Here is a 15133-nt window from a genome sequence, read left to right as displayed (position 1 = left end):
GGCTAATGAGGATATTTGATGATTTGTGGTGACTTTGATAAAATAATTGACTTCTAATCTATGATTTCAAAGCTGTCTGATGAGATTCACCCTCATGACTTCTCTATCTATTCTATTCCTATCTTGAATGTCTGTTAAAAAGAAACCTCTCAATTTCCTTGTACTGAAATCCCTTTTATCATTTGAAGATTCTTGAAAAGTGTAATAGGAGAAAGAAATTACCAGGAACACACCTGATTAATTCAGAAATTAATTGAGGCTAATTTAGAAGACATTAGATCATGATGACTTTCATTAATAAATAAAACTAATATCAAAAGGAACAAGCATTTCTTCCTGACTTTGAGTATACCTCTTCAGTTCCCATCATTTAAGTAATCAAACAGTTTCTCGCTTCTCAATGATCACCAAGGGTGCAATTCATTGGGGTGGAATAGACCTGCTCACAGCTCATTCAAAACAGGAGATGTCTGTGCATAAATCTTTGTCCCAGATCTCTGCATGAGGGTGAATATTTGAACTGTTCACATCACAGCTGCAGCTTTTGCCCCAGACTATTATTCTGAGTAAAATTCAGGCAAATGTTGGTCCTGATGGCTTTTAAGTGTAGTTATGTTGTAAAGCTATTATGGGAACTAAGGAAGGCTCCCCTATAGTGAATTACTGATGAATTCTCTTGGTATGCTGTGTAATTTTCTTGCTGTAAAATCAATAGTATTAGCCATTTGCCACCATTTCCATTTGTATGATGGCGATTCCTAGAAGTTCCTCTTGAGTTTGATTGTCCAGCTGTATTTGGTGCTGTGTGAAGTGCACAGTGAAATGAAGGTCTCCTTCTAAGTAACTTGTGATCTTACAGGTGAAAGCGTGGAGAGGGACAGATGAAGCTGATCACCTAGAATTGTCCAAAACGTTGGTAGAGCTGGATGTTGAACCTGAACACCTATGCCTACAAGAGGAAAGGTCTGACTTGTATGAAAGTAAGGTAAGAGTCAAGCAGGCCAAGGGTATGGCTGCAATTTGGTGGGAAATGCTGAACAATGATACTTTTCCTGGGTGTTTTCATTACTTTAACTGTCTTGGAGGCTGCTGTATCTTGATTGCCATTCTTTCAAGCCCTCTGTGTAGTAACAGTAATTACTAAAGGAGTTATATCACTGGCAACCAGGTGGTAATTATGAGTGTTTTATCACCTAAAAGGAGGAGGTCAAGTCCTTGCCATGCACACAGATAAGCTTTGTTCAAATGACCTTTGCCAATCAACCTGCTAACCTCAATACAGAATTTCTGTGTTTCCTGAGTGGGCCTGTTCCCTGTAATGTGGAGCAGTGCTGTCAGAGGTGGTTTCTGCAGCTCTCCACTCCTCCTCCACCCAGGCTATATCTGAGAAGAGCCTCTGCCTCACAATTGTTATCATTATGCCAGATGATAATGGTTCATAGAGGAACCAGCTGGAGGAGGGAGAATTTTTAGACATTTTGAATACTTCAGAATCTTATATAAGTGGATTTGAGCAATAACTGATGCCAGACAATCTCAATCAGTTACCAAGTTATGTTGGTTCTCTTATATTTATAGCAGTTTGTGCCCCAGAGAGGGGGTTAGGCAACAAGCATCACATCTAGAGCAGCAAAAGCTGCAAGAAAGAAGCCATGGGTTGGAGACCCCTCTAGTGAGCAGGTACATGAGAAGATCAAAATCTTTGGGTAATTTTTAAGTGGGATGAATTGAACTGGCAGATATACTTGGGTTAAAGTTCTAAGGTTCAGTACTGAACACTCTTCTTACAACATCTGCTAAATCAGTTGATACCTTCTTCTGTAATGCATTGGATCAACTGTCAGAGTTCCAGGCCTTGCATTATGAAACAGGAGCACTGCTTTTCCACTACACAAGTAGATAGTAGGAAACCCACTCATAGTCCTGGTGTCTGGTTGTGTTTGGCATTACTTTTATTTGTACAATGGCTTATTTATTGCACTTTGCTTAGTTAATGGTCTTTGTAAATGTTTTTGTGTTTAAACAAAGAAATTATGCTCTATCAGTGTGGGGTATATGAGATGCAGCCTGGGGACTGCTGGTGAATTCTTATATTGCTCAGTTATCCTCAGTGTTTACCAAAGTTTGCTGCTGTTTGTTCCTCTCTATCCAGTTTTATGGTGCATCATCCACTCAAAGTGTTTTGTGTTCTCTGGGGGAATTGTAGAAATGGCCAGGAAAGATAAAAGTAGAAGGTCAACCAACAAACTGCATGGTGCAATTAACCTGGCTGCTGTTCCTAAATCACAAATGGAGGCTATTTTCCAAAAAAGGGATCAATATACCGTTTTTTATTGTTACACATGAAGGAAAAATAAATGCTGTCTTGAGCTTCTTTTCATGCTGAATTGCTTATCACTCTTTAGCAGCTTGATACAGTATAGAAGGCAAACAAGCCTTCAAAGGTCCCCCTTTCAGAGACCATGGCTGGAGCATTCAAATGATGTTGGTTCAGTTCCAAGTTCAGATGATGTTGACTTTAAAACTTCAGCAGAACAGAAGATGTTAGGCTATGGGAAAAGCATTACTCCAACCTAAATGCCAAGGCAGGTTGACATGGCAGACACCAGTCTCACATCTGTGCAGATGAGTGTTCAACCTCTGCACACTGCATTCATAGCATAACTAGTAAGCCTGATGTGCAGACAAGAAAGCTTTCCATTTCCTTACCCATGTATTTCCTCCTAGAGGAAATGGGACTCTTGGGTGTTACACCAACTTTGTGGTGCCTTCCAAAGGAGAGGACAGTATCTGTAACACGGGAAAATTCTGCATGTTTTCCTAACAGTCTTTAGATGAAATAACAGGATAAATTACAGGATAAAATACGTAGTTGCCTAACATGTTGGAACTAATTTGGAAACAGTTCTGTTCTAATCCTTTACCACCCTGTGAATCTGCCTTTCTGGATAGATTCTTGTCTCTGAAGACCCACTACTCATAGGCTTTATGTGGTATAGTGGTGGAGATAGTTACCCTTGAGAAACTGTAGAACATCAGAGTAGGGAACTACATGGAATTCTTCTGCCGGAAGCACATTTGATGCATAACAGTACATAAACAGGAAAGAAATGTGGAAAAAAATATAATTCATGTTCTATTCTAAAATGAGAGGCATCTGATGTCATGAAGGAAATACTGGTTTTAAAGAGCTCTGTTTGCCTTGGGTTTACCAGGAAAGGACATTTTTCTTTTTGCAGCATCTATTTTTAAACAGTTGAATTAATTATTTCATGTCTGATAACCCTTTTTGCACAGAGACCTGTCTGAAAGAGTCATTGATTTCCCAGCTCGCAGCATGTTCACCAGCTGCAGCACGAGTGCTTCATCTTTTTATCTCCAATATGAAAGGAACAACAGAGGTCACTGTGGACTTATATTGTTGGAAGTGATTACTGGCAGAGCTGAGATAGCTTGCAACAAGGCCAGCCTGCTCTTCATTTAAGTTTATATATATTTATGTCTCCCTGCTCCCCTACCACCTGGGACCCACATGTTCATGAGTCCAGAGAGAGCTAATTAAAATGACTTGCTCCTTTTAAATGAGTCTGCTAGCAGCTTGGTATAAAGCCAGAGCAGGTATCGCTTTAATACACCTGCTTTAAAAGGGATGGTATTGTCCTTTGCTTTCTCTAGAGCAAAATGTCTCCTGTTTCTGGTCCTCCTTACTCCTACCTTTAATTATTATCTATTAGAGACATTGAACTTGCTGCCCTGGACACTTGAAAAACAGGGAAAGTGGAGAATCTGTTGGAGAGCTGCTGTAGCAAGTGTCATGCCTTTTCTACCTCTAGTATTTTACAGTAGACTCCATGATAAGAAACAGTCCATGTCTGAAAGAGATTCCAATAATAACAGGCAGGAGACACAGGCACAAAGAAGTGAAATTATACTGTAAATGGTTTTCACACCATTTAACCATTCAAATCTGCTAGTTTGAAAGCAGCTGCCTTCCTTCTTTGGACTTTTGAAGATCCTGAGGCAAATGGAGTAAGGAAAGAAACCAAATATTCTTTCCTTGTAATGCAAAATACATACTGAGAGGCAGCAGTTTCTTCTAAGTCTGCTTGTAACCACAATGATTGTTGTACTCCAGTATATTATTTCACTGCTAGCTCTGGAATAGACAATGCACTGAATCTGTAAGGTGAAGGTGCACCTTCTAAAGCTTTGCCATTAGAATGGTAGGTACACCAAGCTGAACCCTGTGTAGTAAATTTTATAGAATACTGAACCTTCCTGAGTCTCTCAGTAGCTTTTACTGCAGCTAAGATGAAACCCCACTGTCTTATTATATGAGTATATTTTAAACCTTGCCTTTCAAGCCAGCCTGTCCCCATATAATGACTGGAATATTGCACTGACTGTGTGGAGCCATCTCCACACACATGGATTCTTTGTGGAATAGAAGAGGTATTTATAAGTTTCCTATAATTAAGAACAAGCTGAAGGGGAAATTTCTTATTCTGCTTTTTCTGATGCAGGGTTAAGGTTGTCTCTTTTTTTCACATCAAAATTATTTATGTTCAAATTGAACAAATTGCAAGGTACTTTTGCTCACTTGAGGTGCAGGGAAATATTCAAATGTTACTTCAGCTTTAGTCTATGCTGTCATCTTTTGAGATGTGGTATGGGATATCAGATTTGAGATGTGATAGGGTAACCATGTTAACGTTTTCATTTTAAATATTTTTTAAACAATATGAAGTATATAAAATATTCCATGGTAATTCTTAGAATCCAAGTGCCTAAATGGGACTTAGAGGTGTTCTTGGGAATGTAAGCCAAGGTTTGGGTTTCTGTACATCAAGGTTGCAAAGTGTGACAATGGTCAGACACTTAGGGTCAGCTCTGTAATTCTAGTTGGGTACTTTGTGGGTTTGCCACCATAGCAATACAGATTTGCAAGAATGGAAGTTTTGGCCACCAGTGTTTCACCAGCTTTGTGATTACTGTAAGATTTTCAGCTTCCTTTACACTTCTGATCCTCCAGTCCCAGGGTGGGTGCTTGGTCTGGTAGCTGCAGATGTAACCAAACATTGGGTTTTACATGTGTGTTTAAGGCAAATGTTTAAATTGACATTTGCAGAACTTAGCTGGCTGCTTCTAGTAGCAATGAGAGACAAGTATCATTTACCGCACTTATATTACACAATGCATGAATGAATCGGGATGAATCTGAGACCAAGACACTTATTCTGGTTCTTTATGTGATATCATATATTGCTCTTTTACCCACAATTATGGTGCTTATTTGTGGACTTGATATTTCCATTGAAAGAGAACCACACAATACCTTATAACTGTCCATTGTGGTGGCATATACTACAATATCTTTCATTTTCTCTCCATTTCATTCCATGGGAAATTGTAGCTAGACCCAATATTAAAAATGCTTTTGCACATTATCTCAACACACTGCAGCTTGGCTAATAGGATGCATCAGAAGCTAAATCTGACTTTTAAAATAGTAAACTCTTAAATCGTAAATACATCATCTTTGGTATGATGTGTATTTTATTTAAATTATATAGCAAAACTCTGTTGGACTTTGGCTATTTCTTCACTCTATTTTCACAATGCTTCCTGACATTTTTTGCAAGATTTAATATTGCAATGGCTACAATAAATAGCTCATCCACCTTCTCTCGGATGTGAAAAACCACATCTGCTTTAAAATGCTTGTGTGTGAGATGTCATCCTTATGGGTCATCATGTCAGCTTCACCAAAGCTACCCAGAAGTGGTTGTTAAAAATGGATTGCTCCAGTTCTGAGTGGAAGACGAGGACAAGATTGCATTTCTCACTACTCAACATAGGGCTAAAATGCTGCAAAGGAATTCCTTGCGCAGTGTGGACTTCATCCTCACACCAGGATAACAGCATAGTCTTAACTAGCTAACGTTTTTCACTCCTAATTCTGTCACTCAGATCCAGAAAATCAAGTGAAGTATAATCGATTGCTCAGTAAAACACCCAATTAAAGTAGATTATCTGAAGTAAAAGAATGGCAAACAAGAATTTATTTTTCTTTATCATTAGGGAAGCTTGATAATAGAATCACTGCAGAGCCAAAGAGGAAATCATCAGCAGAGAAGAGGTCTTTTGATTTAAAAACATCCATTATTTTGTTCTCCAGGCTTGTTTTTGGGGAGGTTGCTGAGTGATTTTGTTGTTTGGGTTTTTGAGGTCTTTTTTTTTGGCTTTTGATTCTATGGACATGGCTTGGGCACTTCTGTGGCTGCTGATGTCTCTAGTCTTTAAATTGTTATGGTCTTTGCTAGAGTCATTTACATAAGCAGTGACAGTAGTCAATCATTTTCTTCCACTGACTGCTCAAGCCAGATGATTACTCCCCACTGCAACTGCAAACTCGGCTGTGCTGAGCTTAGGGATTAAAGTTAATTCTTTTAAGCATTTTCTTCTGCAAAATAACACTGACAGATTTATTTCTCTTGTTGCATTTAGTGCCTTGAATCAGTTCATGCTTGTTTGTTGAGACTGCCCTTTGCCAACATGGCAAGACCAGCGATGGGCCACTCATCAAAATCCCATGTCTCCCAGCACTCACTAGTGTTCTGGGGTGATTTCTTCCCCTCCTTTTTCTCCTGTGAATTAAACTGTCAAATTGAGCCAACAGCTCATGGTCAGTCTAAAAATACTGAAGAAAATGAGTTCTGCATGGTTTATGAACAGACTTATGGGTCATCTTGGATGGCAGAGAGCAGTAGGTGTTAGACTATGGCATTTTTTACTGACACCTCTTTCTCCTGATTATTCAGAAGGAGTCTGCTTTTGCTTAAGCTCCTCCTCTTCCCAGGCTGCCTTCTGTTGCTCTCCCCACATACTGCTGAGCTGTTACATGCAAAAGGCAGCCAACATCTATGTGGGTAGAACAAGTGGTCTGCCATACAGACCCTCAGCAGCATACAGGTGCCAGTCCGTGAGAGGACTCATTGCAGCAGCTACAGACAGTCCTTTTTTAATGCAGAATAATGTCTTCTAGTGATGTGATTAGGCTGGTAATATTGTTTCCAGTAATAAACAGAAAGGAAGGAAAGTCCTGTTTGCTTGCTCCTAGGAGCCCCACCATCTGTTGTCATGTATAGATTTTCAGACTCATTGGTTTGCTAATTAATCATGTTGGGTGCGAGGGTAACTTGCATTTGGCATTTCTGCAGGGGAAATAAGGTAGAAGGGAAAAGTCAGTCCTTGGCCTGATTAGCTTCATTACAAGGGACAGCTTATGAGAGGCAGCAAGTTCCTCATGGCTTCTGTGTCCCCTGTCAAGTGAGCAGGTGGTGAGTGGGAAGGCAAGGACAGGCTGTGTGTGGAGTTTCTACTCTGCCTGCCCTGAGAACAAGAATTGGTGGTTCTGACAGGGAAGATGATCTGTGCCAGGTACAGGCCTAATGGAGAGAACATCTCAGTGTAACTTTGTGCTGACCTTCCAAAGGTTTTGTAGCAGCTCCACATATACACCATGTCTTGGCTGAAAGGCGTGTTTAAAGACCTGGATACCTGACACAGTGTCATTGGTAAATGACATTGCAGGAAATGCAGAAGGAAAAGCTCTGTATTCCCACTATGTGTTGTATATGGTACGATGAGCACATGCAGAAGAATGAAAAGCACATATTGTGGAATATAAAATGTTTCTGGCTGCACATAAACTGTACTTCAAGTGTTCTGTGAAACTGGCCTTTTTTTATGAATCTCAGATACATTGACAGACAATATATGGGCAAAATGTGATTGCAGCAGTTCTGAAAAGCATTTTATTGATATAAAGTAGCAATATTTTTCATCAGTTATAAAATTATATTGGATTCCTATACTTCATTTAATGGCAATTATACTAAAAATACTTCCACTTGAAGTAAGTATCTGTAAGAGCTTCACAGAAGTGGGAATGTTTGCCAGATATTTGCTTACACAAGCTATACCTTCACAATGTAATCAAAGAAGCTGTTTTGCTATTAGTTCTGCTTGAATTTATAGCCTCCAAGCCACTGACAAATGGTGGATGAATAATGCCAGTGTCAGGGCACTGTGAAGGCTCAGAAGGAACCTAAAATTCCTTATAGCTCAAATTATTCTCCAAAGCTTTCAAAATTGGATTCAATTGAATGAATTCTTGGAAAGAGAAAGTAATAGCTTGTCTCCATTTGTAACCGGGCCAGGCATAAACTACAGGCTTTACCGCTGCTTCCTATACTGCTCAGGAATTAAAAAGTGCATCTGAAAGATGAGCAGCTGAAGAGGTTTTGCCACTACTGAAATGGTGTTATCTCTGCCTTGAATCATTTTTAATGTTTCACTCTGCAGAGGTTGAGATGGGGAAGCAGAGGGCTGGATTCCTCAGTCTGCTAAATTGAACTGGCTGTTGAATTGGCTGTTTCCCTGTAAATGGAGTATATACAGCCAGACATGTCTCTGTATGCTTTATTACATTTGCAGTGGTGTCATTGCTTTTCTGTAGTTCCCCTTCTCTCAAGTCCCACCACATCTGGGCTGCCCAGAGCTGAACAAGAAGGGATGTACAAGGAAGCAGATGGGAGGGGGGAGGCCATGGAAGAAGTTCAAGATGGGAGGTTCAACCACACCTCCTTATCAGCTGGTATCTGGTTGTGTCACTTTAACCTGTCTGCCCAGAGCTTCAGTGAAGGCCAAGAACCAGAGATGAGGAACAGCTTGCTTCAGCTCTGGAACCTGTGCTTTACCTGGTGTTTAGTGTCGTGTAGGAGAGAACAGCGTCAAACTCTGCCACTGCTCAGTACTGGGCTCAGTGGGTATTGCAGTTTGGAGCTCCTGATGTCCGTGCAACAGTTAAAGGGGGACACTTAGCTGTAGGGATGTAGGATGATAGTACCAGTGACTAATGTACAAATACATGGCAGTCAAGACAATAAGGGAAAGTTTTATGTTGTTACTGCCTTTAGCTGTGTGATTTGTTACATGGGCTCTGGCAGGGGTTAAAGCACTTCATGCTGTGATTATCTGTCCCTTTTTGAGCTCTTTTCCCTTGCTCTTGCAGGCCTCTTCTTTGTCCTGAGTTGGAGAAGTAGAAAGTGATTTCCATTTAGCATGATGAGTCACTCTATTGTAATATCAAAATTGGGCATTTATTTGGAATTGGAGCAAAATCGTTTATAAAACCCTGCAGAAACTATCTTGACTGATGATAAAAGAGATCATTACAGCAAAAACCCACCCTCTATTTTAATGCTTTCCCAGCCTGTTTAACTGAAGAATAGAAATACAGCTGTGAGAAGTTATTCTAAAACTGTTTAAAGGGCAATTTCACATCAGCCTGGATTAACAGGGCTGCTCATTTATACCTCCCATATGAAATTCTGGGAGAATAACTGTTCAATTAATTGCACAAAACCAGAGGAAAGTGTTTCTGAGTTTATAGGAAGCCATGGCAGAAATATATGACACCAAACTTTCTCACTTCATTCGTTTGACTTAGCATTAGCTCCAGATTTAGAGCTCTAGAGAAATGTTCTTTGCAGTTAAAAAAAGCTGCTTTAAATAAGCAAAGTTAAAATGAAAACTTGTTGTAATCTTTGTGATTCTTGCGAGTCTTTAACTCTGTGTCAGGCTACGTTTATGCAGTGCAATGCAGCCCTCTGTAGAGCTGTCAAAGCAGAAAGCAGCTGCTTGGAACCCATCAGTGTCCTGTCTGCTCAGCCTGGGTGCCTTTCCCTTCATTCTGCAGCTCAGGCCAGTGCATCTGTATGGCACTGAGGAGCACTGGGTAGGCACCACATGGCTTGTTTAGAGCTGGTCCTGGCTATCTCCCTCCACACAGTACTGTGCGTGCTGTTTAGACATGCAAACTCACGGCCAAGTGCTTACAGGCAAACGCATTGCCAACTGGCAACCCGTGTGCCGAGCAGATCCGTAGGTAGCTTGTATGTGTAGTTCTGGAGAAGGTTTCAGAAGGAAGCTCCAGCCCAATTCTGTGTCAGCCTCTGAATCCATCTTGATTCAGAGCCCTGGGGAGAACAGAGCTGTGGAACAATTAATCATGTTAGAGGATGGTGGTGCTCCATTCTCTGCATGCCTTGCTTACACAGTTGTTGTTCTGTTTGCTTTCCCTTGAGAGTGGTGCAGTTTCTAGTTGCCAGATACCATCTACTCATATAGCAAAACACAACTTCAGCCCTTCCAGTCTCATGAGTCTCTTAGAACTAAACAAGCATGCTCGAATTGCTTCTTCATTCACTCTTCATTCTTCTCCCATTTTCCCAGGAATGGTGCAGCCAGGCTTTGGCAGCCACAGTAACAATACTCATAGTTATATTGTGTTAACAGCAGTGGGTAACACTGTGGTAGGCCAACAGATGAGTCCTTCAAAGGACAAAAGGACATTTTCAGACTCTTAATCTTATTTCTCTTTGTTTTGATTCCCTACCATATAACATAATTCATTACTACTTCATATGGTCATACTTGTCTGGAAAGTGTATGGGAGATGATAAGGTTGGAAAAGACCCCATCAAGTCCAACTCTAAACCTAACACTGCCAAGTCCTTAATTCACTGTAAGATCTCTAATAATAGGCTTGGTCATAAATATTGTTGCAAGTTTTACAATAAAGGTTGTTGCAGGTCCTTTAATTTCATAAATTGTGTCTGCATTCAGAAGAAATCCCAGTTTACCAAATAATAAAGGGCAGGGTTTGGCGTTCTGTGTAAAGCTTTTATATTGGTTCTGCATTGTAAATGATCTGTGTGGCTCCTCCAGCCTAGCAATGTGCTACCATAAGGACACTGGGCATCACAGAGCTAACATTTCCTGCACTGATCTGAAAGAACAAGGGGCATGCTGAAGGTGCACATCTGTGGTGCCTCTGCTGGCTGCCACAACAGCAGCAGGAACTTGTTCCTAACCTCTGTTGTGGTTGATCACCAAACATGACAAGGTGATAAGATAGGTGATAAAAGGTGAAAAGATGGCAAGGAACTGAGTTCTGAATTTCTGGTCATGCTTGATAAAGTAGAATAAAAAAAAATCTGACTTTTTATGGAGGGTGATTTGAAAACTTGCTTTATCCTAAATGCAGTGGGTTAAATTACTTGGGCTCCTTGTCCTCAGTAGTTGTCAAAGTGTCAACATTTGGTTTAGAAAGTGTGCCTTTGTTGGCAGACAGTTTCATTCTTCATATCTAACCTTGTGTTATCACCCAGGCTTTGATCTTGATTGAACCTTCTTTAATTCCTCCACAATAGTTTCCAAAGATGTTGTCTGTACATCATAAAACAATGTAGTTTATATTATAAAAGCATCCATTTCTTTTCTAGTGGACTGACTTTCACTGTTGAATAAAACCTCTTCCAGCCACTTGTACTATTAATAGTGGGATTCTCTTACTGTGGAGTTGTTGAAGTTATTTTATAGATTCCCTATCATTGCTTTCAATAGCAGACAGCTTTAGCTATTGTAGTGGTACTAGAATTTTTCATCTTGATGTCTGCACTTTCTTGCCTTTTGTTCAGTGTGTAATAAATGGAAAATAATAGAGAAGCATACATTGACTATCAGAATATTACAGTCAGCTATGGCTTCCAATGTGGTGTTCACAGCATAAACAAGAATGGCAGTTAATTGAATACCTGCTGATTTCCCCTTAATTCTGTGGGGTAGTTTCTTAGGCATGATGCAACGTCTACAGTTAAGGTCTGTTATCATTATTGAATTGATATGTAGCAGTACATGGCTATTAACAAAAGGGAACAAGGTGAGGCTCTTGCCCTGCCACACAAGCTGTGTTATGCAGTTGAATTAGAGTCAATTGAGCTCTGTCTAGCCATGCTAGCTTACTTACCTTTTTCCAGATGCAGTGTATGTGCTGGGGTTTTGCTGCTAAGGATGCAATGTGATGCTGGGAGAGATTCTTTAAACCAGGAGGGCAAAAGGCCCGTCAGGATTTAATGCAGGTGAGGAATGAGGTGGTTAGAGCTGTGAGCACATGCCAGTGGCAAAGCCACACAGCATATATTTTGTGACGAGACAGTCTGGATTTAAATGAAGGAACAATGGTATTCAGTATGCTGCATTTATTGAAACAAATTTGCTAACATAATTATGTATCATGTTGATATAAAACAGCTCTTGCCGACCAACAGCTTAGGTGTGGACTGAGCTACTCATTCCAAAGGAGGTGTGCTTTGTCAGATGCATCTGCTTTTGCTGCAGAGGTCACTGTGGCTTTCAGATACTTCCATCATAGACTTAGGAATTCTGCACCGAGGACCATGAGAGGCTGCTGGGGAATCCACATGTATCCAGCTGTCTGATTTCATCAGTGTAGTTTTTTTCCTCATAAAGGTTTATGTTTTGCAGATTTCTACTCAAAGAGGGAACTGTATGGGATGGGAACTACAAAAGAGATGAATATACAAACCAGGCAAAAGAGATGAGAAATGCTTTTAATCTTCTCATGCTAAACTAAATTACCAACTGATCCAAATGCTGTTTCCAGCTACTCTAGTTTCTTGCAATGTGCTGTGAGATGGATGAGCTTTTTGGATGCAAACTCTTCACCAAAGACAGCAGAGAGACACAAATGCCACTGCTATTGGAAAGGCCAAGGACTGGAACTTGAATAGATCAAAACTCTTCAATTTGGGGTTTAAAGACAGAGAAGATCTGTTGTTAAATAACCTGTTTTCCATCTCTTTTACCCTATCCTCAGGATTAATGTCTTTTGGATTTATAAATTTTGGAATTTTGTTTTTCTGGGAAAAGAAAGCATTTTGCATATGTTGCCACGTTCTATAAGCTCTGATGTGCTAGAAAACAGCAAATGTTGTACATATACATGGAGGGATGAAAAAAATGGGAGATACTCAGGCATGGTTGCATGTGGGGAAGTGGGACTGCTTTCCAGCAGCAGGCTGCTGGGTTCTTACTTGGCTCTGCCCCTAGTACTATCCTCACCCGTTCACAAACCTTGTTTCAAAGCAGTTTCTGATCATGTTACAAATTTCCCAGCTTGTCTGTTGTAGCTTCTGTAGTTGGCCTGGATGTAACGTTGGAGATATTTCAGGACTGCCCTACTTGCAGGAGATGGAGGGGGAACTGTTCCCAGGGGGGAGTTAAACTCTGTTTTTTCTAACACAGACTTAGTGCTGACTTAGAGTACAGAAGTGCTCACTGGATAGGACTTCTTTCAGCTTCTGCAGCTGTGCCTGAAACTTGTCTGCTGCCCAGCACTGTGAGGTTTATAAGCCAGCCACAACAGCAGACATGCAGGGACCATGTATGGACTATTTGGGCATGTCATTGCTAGGCATGTTGCTTAAAGACAGGATACTTGATTAATACAAAGTGCTGAAAGGTGAACACCTCAGGCTGGCTCAGAGTTTTTCAGTTTTGTGGGCAAAGCATGTTCTTGGTGTCCCAAGGACAAGAGAAAAGTGATCTGTGGGAGCAAGCTGTCAGGTTCTTGTGTCCTCCCCATTCATCTGCTCTCCATCTTTTCCATGCAGCAAATGCAGTCTCTGTCTCTGTAGAGGGACTGAGCAAAGCTGATAGGCTCGCTAGGGTCCTTTTTCACCACAGGGATTGACAGGAGATGGGTACTTGCTGCTTGCAAATTGTTCAGGCCTGCTGCACATCAGTGACAACATAGTACTAAACTATAACTACTTGTTGCATTAGCAAAAGGCACCAGGTGTAAAGGGCACATGAAATTGCCTGCATCCCAGAGACAGGACTACCCTTCAGCATCACTAGCAGAACAGCATTGAAAAGGCAACTGGGAACTAAGCATAGTTCCTCAAACACCCAAACTTATGTTGACTTATACCACTCATCTTTTTCTGTAAAGGTGGTGTTCGGGAAGGGAAGGGGTGTAGTGCTTTTTGGGTTGGGTTTGGGGTTTTTTTGTTTACCTATTTTTTAAGCTGGGTTTGATGCAGAACAGTGATATCCTTCAGGCTCTTTTATACCACCTTGAACTTTTAATAGTTGCTCTGTCTAAATGATGGGTTTTGGCTACTGTAGCAGCCAACTGGGGTGTAAAGATGACTCTGCTACGAATCCTTGCTGCTACGTCTATATCCCCCTCCTTCCATGAAAGGGAAAGGATACTGATGTGTTACCCCAGGGGCATCAGGTGAGCTGGATAAGTCAACTTTTCAGCTGCTGCTTAAGGTGCAAAGCTGACCCATACTGTCTAAAAAGGACTGCAACAGCTCAGCATGTGACACTGAAATCAAGTCATAAGCTAAACAAGCTGGCAGATGTTTTTATCTGCTCCATTCACACTAGTGGGAGACAGTTCTTTCTCTAAAGAGCTTTTGGTTAGATCACAGAAAGGTAAATATCACTGTGCCTGTTCCAGAGGTTTGGGAGTGAAGTGCAAATAAAGCCATGTGTTTGTCCAAGGGTTTACAGAGAAGGTGGTTACACAGATGGGAATTAAACCTGTTGTTGTCTGCATCTGTCCAAAATGCCAACCATGCACAAGTGTTTCCCAGTTCGTGTTTTCTTTCTTTTTCTTGTCTTTTACATCATAACAGTTACTGCTCTCCTGAGTGCTGGCTGCATTGTCACCAGTCCCCAGACTCAAACTCAGTCATTTTTATCCAGCATCTCTCCTGTTTTTTCTCTGACAAGTCATCAGCTCTTCACCGACCGGTCAGGAGCCATTCTGGGATTGTCACATTCCGGGGGAGGCTGCTGTTGGCCTTTTCCTTTCCAAAAGAGGAGCACAGCACATGTGGCATTTCCTTGTCCAGAAAAACTGAATGATTACTCCACATGTCTACCTCAAAGATCAGTCACTCTCATTCCTCTCTCATCTCTGAAACATTAATGTATCTTTGAGACAGCGGTGATCCTGCCGTCCCTGCTGTGATGAGAGTGCTTAGGATAAGCAAATTCTGTTTATCTTCTGTTGTCAAACTCTTTTGGCTCTGAGCAACAGAACTTCATTCCCATTGCTAGCATAGCTTCAGGGCTACTTTTCTAGAGCTTCTTACACATTTCCTTCCAGTCCAGTGTATGCTTTTCTTAATTATCCTGTGCAGCAGTAACACTGAGCACAATAATAACTCCTCGAAGCCTTGGTGCAATA

The sequence above is a fragment of the Melopsittacus undulatus genome, chromosome 12 (genome assembly GCF_012275295.1).
Source record: "Melopsittacus undulatus isolate bMelUnd1 chromosome 12, bMelUnd1.mat.Z, whole genome shotgun sequence".
In the NCBI taxonomy this organism is placed as follows: Eukaryota; Metazoa; Chordata; class Aves; order Psittaciformes; family Psittaculidae; genus Melopsittacus; species Melopsittacus undulatus.
This window is presented reverse-complemented; position numbering follows the sequence as displayed.